Genomic DNA, 9,994 nt, shown 5'->3' on the forward strand with positions numbered 1-9,994 from the left:
GGTCTTTATCGATCACTTAAGCAGTTGTTTAGCTACACAGTAACAAAATGATGCTCCCATTCGTGGAATATGTGATACTGACAGCGGGGAGACCACAGTGCTTCCCTTCTTAATGTTTATTTCTTTTTTCCAAAAGCATATTCGCTGCTGGAAAACAGCAACTGCAAACATTTGTGCTTTAGAAACAATCTTCCCATAATTTTCTTTGTTGCAGCTATTAGTAGCCAATTGTGATTCAGTGATACCCAGCTCAACAAACAGATGTTCCAAAGTATATTCTCTGTAGCATGAAAAGAAAATATTAATGAGGTAATTGGAACTATTGTGGAAAAGAAAATGGTGAGTATCTAGTTCCTAATGTTTGAAGTCGTGCCCTTTAGTGTTTCCTTGTATTAAGAGAAGAAGGGAAGTTTCAGTATCTAACTGTTTGAAGACCAGAAGGCAAATTTCTAAAAAGGCCTTAGTCTGGGTTCAGGTTTGCACGTGCACAGTGTGTTTGTACTCAGGAAGAATAAAGGTGGGGAATGTAATTGAAAAATTTGGTCTCCCATAATTAAAAAAATCCAAGCAAGAAAAAAACCCCAAAAACTCCCAAGGACATAAAGCAGTTGGGAGCACAGGGAATGAAGTCAGGGTAGAGTCTGTTTTTTTCTTTTCAGCAGGTTGTACATATGATGACTGGTTCTGCTTATGGTTTTTTTAGTGAACCTGTGCATAATTAGTCCACTGTCTAAACCACAGGCTAAAGTTTCTATTTCACATATATGTTGTATGTGCACTACTGCTCTAGATACAAGTAATTATTAATTTAATTAATTTCAAAAGCTCCTAGAAATTTACAGAAGGCACAACACATCCTATAAAACCACCTTTTCAGGAGGTAATTTTTCCCTGGTTAGGATTTATATACCAGAGTATTAAAAGGCTAACTTTAGTTCATTGCTTTTCCACTAGAGATAATCTATTTTAATAGGATTGTGATATTGCAATAGTTCTGATGCAATTTACATTATGCACAACATTTGTGTTTAGGAACAGAATCCATTTATCTGTGCTAAAATGAGTATAGAGTGATTTCTTTGGCTGCTTCCACATCTTGAAACAGTGAGCTCTAGAGGAGTCAGTGCTGTCCTGGCACTGTGATTGTCCATACCAGTGAGCCCAAGTTTCCTTCCAAAGGAAACGTGAGTGTACCAGGGTGTGGGGCACAAGGATGGCTCATTACACACCCAGCTCACTGTGCACCTGGGGACCAGCACAAAAGGAACTGCACAAAACTGAGTAGATGCACTTCAGACACAGAGAGATTTATCTCACCCCTAAGCCACCCAATGTATCATTTGTTTGCTTGTTTTTCAGGTTTTTTAAAACTCTAGTATGCCTTTAATAAGTTAGGATAGATATTTTGCAAAGCTAAAAAAACCTTGCTACATCATTCTCTAAGATGTTCTTTTCATGTTTCTATATGTGTAAGTTTTTATAATCACGTGTGAAGGCACCAGTGGTGGCACCAGTGCCAAAGTTTCCTTGTCTTTCAAACCTTGTAAAAACAATGATCAGTAATAGCAGAAGGTTATCACAGCATCAGTGTCCCTTGATATAAAAATATATAATTTCTTTTTCAAAAGGAATCTGCACTTAGTTATACGAGGTGGTGTGATTACCCCTCTTTCCCTGTGCAGTCTCTCTGCAGCTGTATATCTGTATGCATTCATTAGTTCTTGTGCTTCTCTTCTAGGTTTTTCGAGCAGTGGCATTGACTTCCTGACTCTGACAAAACAGAGACAATTTAATCTTGTTTTCTTCCCTTGGCCAAACCTGAAAACATTTGTCTAAAGAAGTATTTGTAGTTCAGAAATGAGAGATAAAGTGGAGATGAAGTGGAGTGGAGATGAAGTTAATTTTAGTGAAGCGTTTCACTAAAAGTCTGGAGAATTTTTAGTGTCCTTCTATTCTGAATAGCACTCCAAATTTTCATACTGTATTATTTTTGTTGTTGTTAAATCAAAGCATAGACTATGCAACCTAGTTGTAAAATGCCAGTTAGAATGCTTGAGTACAGAAAACATCAGATCGATAGTATACAATATAAAATTGTATACTGTAAAATCTAGCTTTTAATCTCATGAAAAAATCTTGGTTTTGGATTTTTCTGTATGTACCTCAGGAAAGATATAAAATATTTCAGTATACCAAAATGTTGAATTCAGATATATTTATACTGTTTTTTTTTAATTTGATTCAGGCCTTCTGTGCTTCTCTGATGATAGCCCTAAATCAGAATGACTCATACTGGTAATTTTGACAAGAGTCAAGGACTCAGAAATTCTGGGTTTATTTGTTGACTCCAGCCTAGGCCTTTTTGATGCCTATAATATTTTTATGCTTCTGTAAATATAAGTGTCCCTACCTGTGGGTTGTGAGGGTAGGCTCCTACTGATGGAGAGCCACGAAAATTCTGTAAAAGTCCTGATCATAACATTTAGGTAGCCTTACTGATAATGTTCAATACACTACTTTTTGTAATATTTGTATGTGCTGATCTTTTATACAAGGTGTAGAATATTGTACCTAAATTATATTCAGACTCCCACATTCTCCAGCTGAGAAAATAACCTGCTTTAGAATTGATTGATCATTGCTCTTGTCAATGGAATGCATTTTTCTGACAAACGTGATACTTTCAAGGTATGGTCCCAAATATAAAAATGGTTTTGAATGTCTGCTTTGTGCATTATGAGCATTATTGCCATGCCTGGGTATTCTGCAAACCTCCTGCAAAGAACTTTGTAGTCAAGAAAAAACCACATATCTCAAGAAGAAAAAATACATACAAGCTCAAGAGGAAATTAAAGAAATGTATTAGTGATACTAAAAATGTTTATAGGGTGTTCCACAATTTTAATTTAAAAAGGCAAACTTGTAGATGCTTTAAGAAAAATCCTTTGAAATATTTGTGTATATACACAAGAGAGGGGGAAGAGTAGTAAGACAATTGGAGGAAGATAAGGAGAGGTGCCCATGAAACAAGATGAATGACTGTAGGAGATCTGGGGAGTATGACTAGGAAGGGAAGGGAAGGTAAATAACCTCTGCCAATAGTTTTAAACAGAAGTTCTGAACATATTTTAGAGGCATGGAAAGCATTGCTAGAAGATAAATTGAGCTGTTAAATAAAGCACTGCATATGATATAAATACGAATTATCAAATTTGCAGTACACAATATCAGTGCTACAAACTTTTGTAGGAAGTTCCTGCATGGGAGATGTGGCAGCTTTTTAAAAGGATCACAAGTGTCTTTTACTCATACTATTCTTCATGTATCAGCTGTTTGGAGTTCTAAAAAAATAAAGTTCTTTTAGTTTGCATCTGAACAGTGATTTAATTGTTCTGTTAGTTACTAACTTGGCCTGAGGTCTATTTTGGCCTTACAGATGAGAAGTATATAGTCCCTCCACACCATGGAGATGGGGTATCATAGATATTTTTAACTTTCACTCCAAAAAAAGCTCAGAAAAAACTTATCACTTACGTATTTCCTCTGTATAGGTTACCAAGGGTGCTATTTCATTAGCCATGGTGTTGTAAGCCTGTGCAAAAGCACATTTAGTAGGAGCTGACTGTTGAGCAAATTAATTGCTGGAAAAGATTAATATTTATTCTGTTTCCCCAGCACAGCAAAAAATATTAAATATATTGTGCAAAATCCATTAAGTGGCAACAAAGACTTTAAGCTACAATAAACTACCCATTTTAAATATTGTGTTTTATATACACATTACAAAAGAAATTACTTTTTTCATATCTGTGTATTAAGAAATAAATATTTTTACTGCATTCTTAGAGAAAAAAAAATCAAACATAATAGTATTATTTCTTTCTATGGTACAAAAAAAAAGGTTTTGGCCAGTAAAAGTTTTATTTTTGTTTTGTTGATTTTACAAGTTTCTTCTTATTCTGTCACACAAAAAACAAGATGAGACAAAACAACTGCAAAGCTTCACACTGTCATCTGAAATCTTTTGATGGTTTTTAGATGAAGGTATTTGCTAAGGACTGAAATGAGCATTCTTCCTTTTCTGTTACATGGTTCTGTGCATTGAAGCCTTCTCAGAGCTGCATTTTGCTTCAACCAAGAAATAGATCTTATATATTAAATTTTCAATAGCTGAATGGGAAATAAGGTAAAAAAAAGCATCACAGATGGAATGTTAGGAGATAGGACTCAGTAGGAGGAGATATATTAATGGCTGGTGGCTAATTAGCATCAACTTCATGTCTCAGTGTCACTTTTGCCATGGGATTGATGCAATGAGCCTGTTAATACTTGTTCACAGTTGGATTTTAGTAGGTATTTTGCTGCAGTTGCAGCTGCTGTAGAACATGTGTGCAGTGCCATGTAGGCACTGGTTAGTGGGATTTGGCTGCGGTGCTTTGGCTCTGTGTGAGTTTTATGTTTCTCTCATTGTTTGTTATTTGCCATCCTGACTGGTTTATTTCCACCTTTCCTGCTCATTCTCAGATTTGCTTGGAACTTGGCTGCTGACATGAAAACTTTCTAATGGTAGAGGAAAAAAAAGTCAGTTTCTCTTTAGAAAGAGCAGTGATTGGAGGGTCACTGATATTATGCTCCTCTTCCTCCAGCATTTCTATTAGAAAGACATCAGAAGTGTGACTAATACAAAAAGAAGAGGTTTTGATAAAAGGATATAAGGAGAAACTTATTGATACACTAATACTAGAATATTAGAAAGTATGGTGAATTCCTTAACCTGTATTTAATAGCATGCAAAGTCTTCAGGCCATCTGGTGTGTATATATTGCCTGGTCTTTTTACAGAATTGAGCTGAACACTGGGGTACATTAAAAAGACCATATTGAATTTCTAATGTAGCAGAATCTGAGCAAAAGTAGTGTGTTTTGCCATTCAGGCACATTCTCTTTTTTCAAAAGAAAAATTAGGTTTAAAATAAATACTGAAATGCTCTTTTTGTAAAGGTTTTTTTTTCTTCTTCTTTTTTTCCCCCCCAAAAAATAAAACAGAAAAGAGCAGAAAACTTATCTAAAGATGTAACTGATGTCTCAATGAGGATGCTTAGGATAGATATTGAAATATAAATTTCTCTGAGTGGAACTGTGAAGAGTATAGTTTTAGTCTGCAAACTATCAAATATCTTCAGCTTCAACCTGAATCTTTCTGTAATTCTAAATCAATGATATATCAATAACTATTATAATTTGTTTTGTTTGTAAATAATCTACAGAGGCAGACACAGATTTAATTTTAAAATGGGTAAGAAAAGCAAGACAATTCAGTATTCCAAATATTTTCTAGAATCATTGCTCATTGAAGCATCAGATACTCTGTTTAATGTTGGTTTCCATCAATTATTCAGATTAGATTCAACCTGTCTTTAATAGCTTGTGGTTTTTTAAATTCTATAGAAGGTGAGTATAAACGGAGGAAAATTGTGTAGCATATTCCATTATACAGTAATATTCCATTGTACAGTAATATTTATATTCCAGTGTTTACATGTAGATCCCTTTTCACAAGGATTTCTAACTGAAATAAAAATCGTCATGGATTAAGTTTCCAGGGATTCAAAATTATAGATGCATTTGCCCTTCTTAATTCCAGTCATTTATGAATATATTGCGCTGTTCTTTAAAACTACCAAGAAACTTTAGAAGATTGTCTTAGACATTTTATTGTTTGTTATATTTATTCAATAGCAGGCTTGTTTTCTATACTGAAAATATCCTAAATCAAGGTAAGCTGAGTATGCATTTTATTATATTGATGATCTTTTGGGATAGTAACAAAAAAACATTTTACATTTGTAAGAACGTCTCTTTAGCCAAAATTTCTTCAGGACTTCTAGAATGTAAAGTTACAGAGCGTGCAGTGCTCTGTGGATGAAGAGCTCCCCAGGTATACTCTGATGGGGAGACTGGAGCTGTTTGTGTCAATGGTTTGCAAATAATGGTTCTCTGGGAGAATTTTAGATTGCAGTTTTCACTCCAGACTGGTGCTTTTTAGGATGAGCTGAGTTGCTGTGAGGCTTGGCACTCTTCAGTGCACCTTAGGCAGCAGTTCTTACACTTCCATTGAGATTGTAACAGCTGGCCATTACAATCAATCAAATGACATTTCAGGGATAATTTTTCTTTAATATTAAGAGGAAAAAAAAAAAGAAAGAAAAGATATTCGATTGAAATAAGTTTTGCCAGAAAGAGCAAAGGATTTATGAATTTACCTTGGACTATAAAAAGCAGTCTCTTGCAAGTAAATCACAAACTGATCATGGAGTTATTTTTATTTGTAACACTGTGGTATTTTCTATTAATATATAAGCACTCTCCATATCTTTGTAGTATTGTTCTACATAGGTGTTGGTTATCTGTTGCACTACTCTTCTGCACATATGAGTGCATAACACTCAACTACAGGATGTGTGTAAATTTAGGGGTCTGATCAAAACTCACTGTCCAAACAGTTTAATAGATTTTCCTTGCTTTAAATCAAGGCTTCAAAGAAAAAATGAAGTAATAAAAATGCTAGTGAAGAAATAAGGATTCTAAAGAATAGGTGGGGCAGCCTTCAAAGATGGTCAAAAAAGCCTTAAAAAAGTCTGGGACAGTAATGTGATGTGAGTTACATTTTTTAAAATATCTTAAATGGGATAGGAAGGAAGAGAGGTTTTATTCACTGCCATATATGACTCAACCAGCAACACGGTTTGTACAAGTTGTTTCTGATTCTCCCAAAGTCCATGAGTCCGTTGAATTAAAATATTATTTTTTCACATTGTCTGTGTTTTAGTGCTTTAATGTTCTACTTTGACTCAAGCAGCTAACCCTATATGAGCATAATCATATATTCATTATATGATCCTGTGATTATATGTAATTAGAGTTATTAATGAAACATTCTTACTGTGTATTGGTAATTTGCTTATTGGTAACCAAGGAACTAAATCATTACAATAGAGGTTGTAATCAGAACACTTAATGCAATGCACATCCTTGGTGGGGACTACCTGGGTAACTATGGATTTAGCTATTTTGCAACCTAATGTCTTCAGGGACATTTAATGATTAAAGCACTGTGCCTAAAGGATCAGAACAGGGAAAATTATATTGAAGCTACAGTATGATGCAACAAGAGTGGTATATCAAATTTCTTCTCTCTGTTGTTCCTGAAGTAATGCAATTGACACTCATTTTAATGAGCATTAAAGAAGTGGTAGGTTCAGAAGGTAATGCTAACCACTTAAACTTCCCACCATCAGCATGTGACACTCCTCAGGGTGAATTCTCCTTTCAGTTTATGATGCTTTTTCTCTCATAAGCAAAAGGTGAGGGGATTAAAGATCCTCCTCTTATGTGAAAGATTAGTGAAGGTGATCATTTGAAGCACAGTGGATGAAAGCAGTTGAGGAGAGCTTCAGGAAGAGATCTTCCTCTATCAGACAATTGTGGTTATTGCTTTGGCAACACTCATACTTTTTTCTTCTACTATTAGTGAAATTAATTCCATTTACCTCTTATTCTTTTTAGGGGTCATCACAGAGTCTCTCCAGTGCAAGCGACCTCCAGGTGACAGTGTTAGCTTGACTGATTGAAAGCAGTGAGAAAACATTTTGGACATGTTGTGACACCTTACACAAACAAAGAAACACAGGTGGGGGTTGCATCCTGAATCAAATTAAGTCTGGGATTTAACTCTTATTTTTGGAGTTCTAAAACTGAATGAAACTCATAAATTTATTGTCAGGTGCTTTTAGTACTGATTTGTAATCTGTGAAGCTTCATGCAGAACTTCACTTAATTTCTCTCAAGAAATATCCCACCACAAGGGATTAAGAAGTTTTTACCAATAGTTCCAAATAAATCCCTTCATCATAAAGAATTAAGTAAAACAAAGAAAAATTTTTTGGTTTATAGTAAATTGAAATATTTTCCCATGGCTTGAGAGTGAGCTATTCTTATAAACTAAATTATCTACCTGTCTGTCAAGTAAATGCATCAATGTTACATATTGTCCTTGACAGATTCTGGTTTTGCACAATATTTCAGTCATTAACATGTGTAGTTGCTGGCTCATGGGAATATTTTTCATATATCATCTTTTGCTTCCCTGATTTGAGAAAAAAATTCCAAGCACTGGGAAAGCTGTAAAAAATTCCAAGCAATGGGAAAATGTAATCTCCAACTTCTGGTTTAGCATAAGTGTGCAGGCCATCTCTTATAATAAATGAAAAAGCACAGTAATGTTGTGTACAAACTTTGTTTCAGCTATCACCTCTAAACTCCTATACCAGGGATTCAAAGATGTCACCTCTGGACTATTTTCTATTTTTTCGTAATATAATCTTTGTTTCTCATTATCATTATCTCTAAATTATTGGAATTGACTGATCCAGCTGTAGATGAATAAACCAGTACAATTTATTAGAGATGTTTTCCCTGCCTGAGGCCTTCCCTGCTCAGCTTTCATTTTCTTCTACCTTGCCTCTCATGGAGGCCCAGTTTCATCATGATAACCTCAGACCCCTTCCTAGCTAAGTTTCATCTTATTCTTGCAATTCCTTTTTGAATAACATCTTTGAGATGATTGTTTGGATTGATAGGGAAACATGCAAAACTCTTGTTCATGCTCCTAACATCTTATGTCTCATTTGTCATAATAGAGTTTTTTCCTGGCCTTGACAAGTTTATCACATCCAGGTGAATCCTGCAACACAGCCTCTCTGCTATTGTGTGCCATGAGAATGCAGTGTAGTCTGTCTTCCCTTCCTGTGGAATTGTCAGCTCCTGCCTCCCCTTATACTTTCATTTCCCACTTGTTAGATTTTCACACAAGCACATTTGTGCTTTTTTCTATGTTGACCCTGCACTTTAAAGTTGCCATAAATGTTTAACGATGACCTCATTAAATTCAAGTCCTTAAAACTCTCCCTTGTTTTAATGCCTATGAAAGAAATGAGAAGAAATGTCAGGCTGTGGGTGTTCTGTGGATGTTGCATTTCTTACTTTCCCAGTTTCCTTCTGCACCTGTCTCTGCTTCCATCCCAGTGGTCTGTCTAGTTTGTTTTACAGTCCCTGGGAAGTGACAGCTTTTGTCCTCATGCTACCCAGCATAGTCCCACTCCCTGATTTGATGCCTCACAATGTGGTCAAATTAAATGCTGTTTTAATGAGTAGTACAGTTAGGAGCTGAGTTGTGAATATTCAACTAGACTGGTTAAAATTTCTAGGATAATCTTATCAGTCTTGCATAAAATTGCTTTTGTAATGGCATTTAATTTTTTTCATTATCTTTTTTATTGTTCTCCTTGTGTTGGACATGCAAAGTAAGACTTGATAGGTCAGAAACAGGAAAAGCTCCAGTTATGAGAGGCCTAATCTGAAACTTATAATAGTATTCAGATGTTAGCTGAAGTAAACATTTATGCTGCCCAAAGGCTAGATTTTGGATTTAACCTTGAAATGCCTATACTTCTCTTCCAATTTGTTTTCCTTGCTTAGCTGATTTGTTTGGTTGTTTTTGTTTTTGGTTTTGTTTTGTTTCTCATAATCTAAAGGGGAAACTATCTTCAGGAACATAAGGTTTCACAAATAGCTGGCAATAAAGTTTCCATTGTACAACACACAGGGGAGTTTTAAGCAGAAACTCACTCTATCCCTGAATATTCTGTATGCAGAAATATTTGGGTTTTTTCAGGAGTATGAAGATTAGGGAGTGGGATGAGACATTGAACAAATAAGAAATTGTTTTAATAGTATTCTAGCAAAATTATGGATGTCTAATGTATGCACATCCCTGATATTTTTGTCAGCAAAAATTGCATTGCACTTAGGTGTTTAGCCTTTTTCTCTCCAGTCTGATCTACCAATTACTGGCCTTTTCATTTTGTCAGTAATATGCAAGCTTTCTCTTAACTCTGCTGTAATTTGCAAGGACACAAAGCATGCTTCAAATTACC

The 9,994-nt window shown here is 35.1% G+C and overlaps 1 long non-coding RNA gene across 2 annotated transcripts in view; it reads left to right on the plus strand.

Annotated features, from left to right (window-relative positions):
* LOC135305149 (uncharacterized) overlaps nt 1–8,149 on the plus strand; it is a 333,233-nt gene extending 325,084 nt beyond the window's left edge. For both annotated transcript variants that reach the window (XR_010366425.1, XR_010366426.1), the window contains one exon: nt 7,566–8,149. This is a non-coding gene — a long non-coding RNA (uncharacterized LOC135305149). The remainder of the gene's footprint in view (nt 1–7,565) is intronic.
* The last annotated feature ends 1,845 nt before the right edge of the window (nt 8,150–9,994 follow it).

Source organism: Passer domesticus, chromosome 7, assembly GCF_036417665.1.
Source record: "Passer domesticus isolate bPasDom1 chromosome 7, bPasDom1.hap1, whole genome shotgun sequence".
NCBI lineage: Eukaryota > Metazoa > Chordata > Aves > Passeriformes > Passeridae > Passer > Passer domesticus.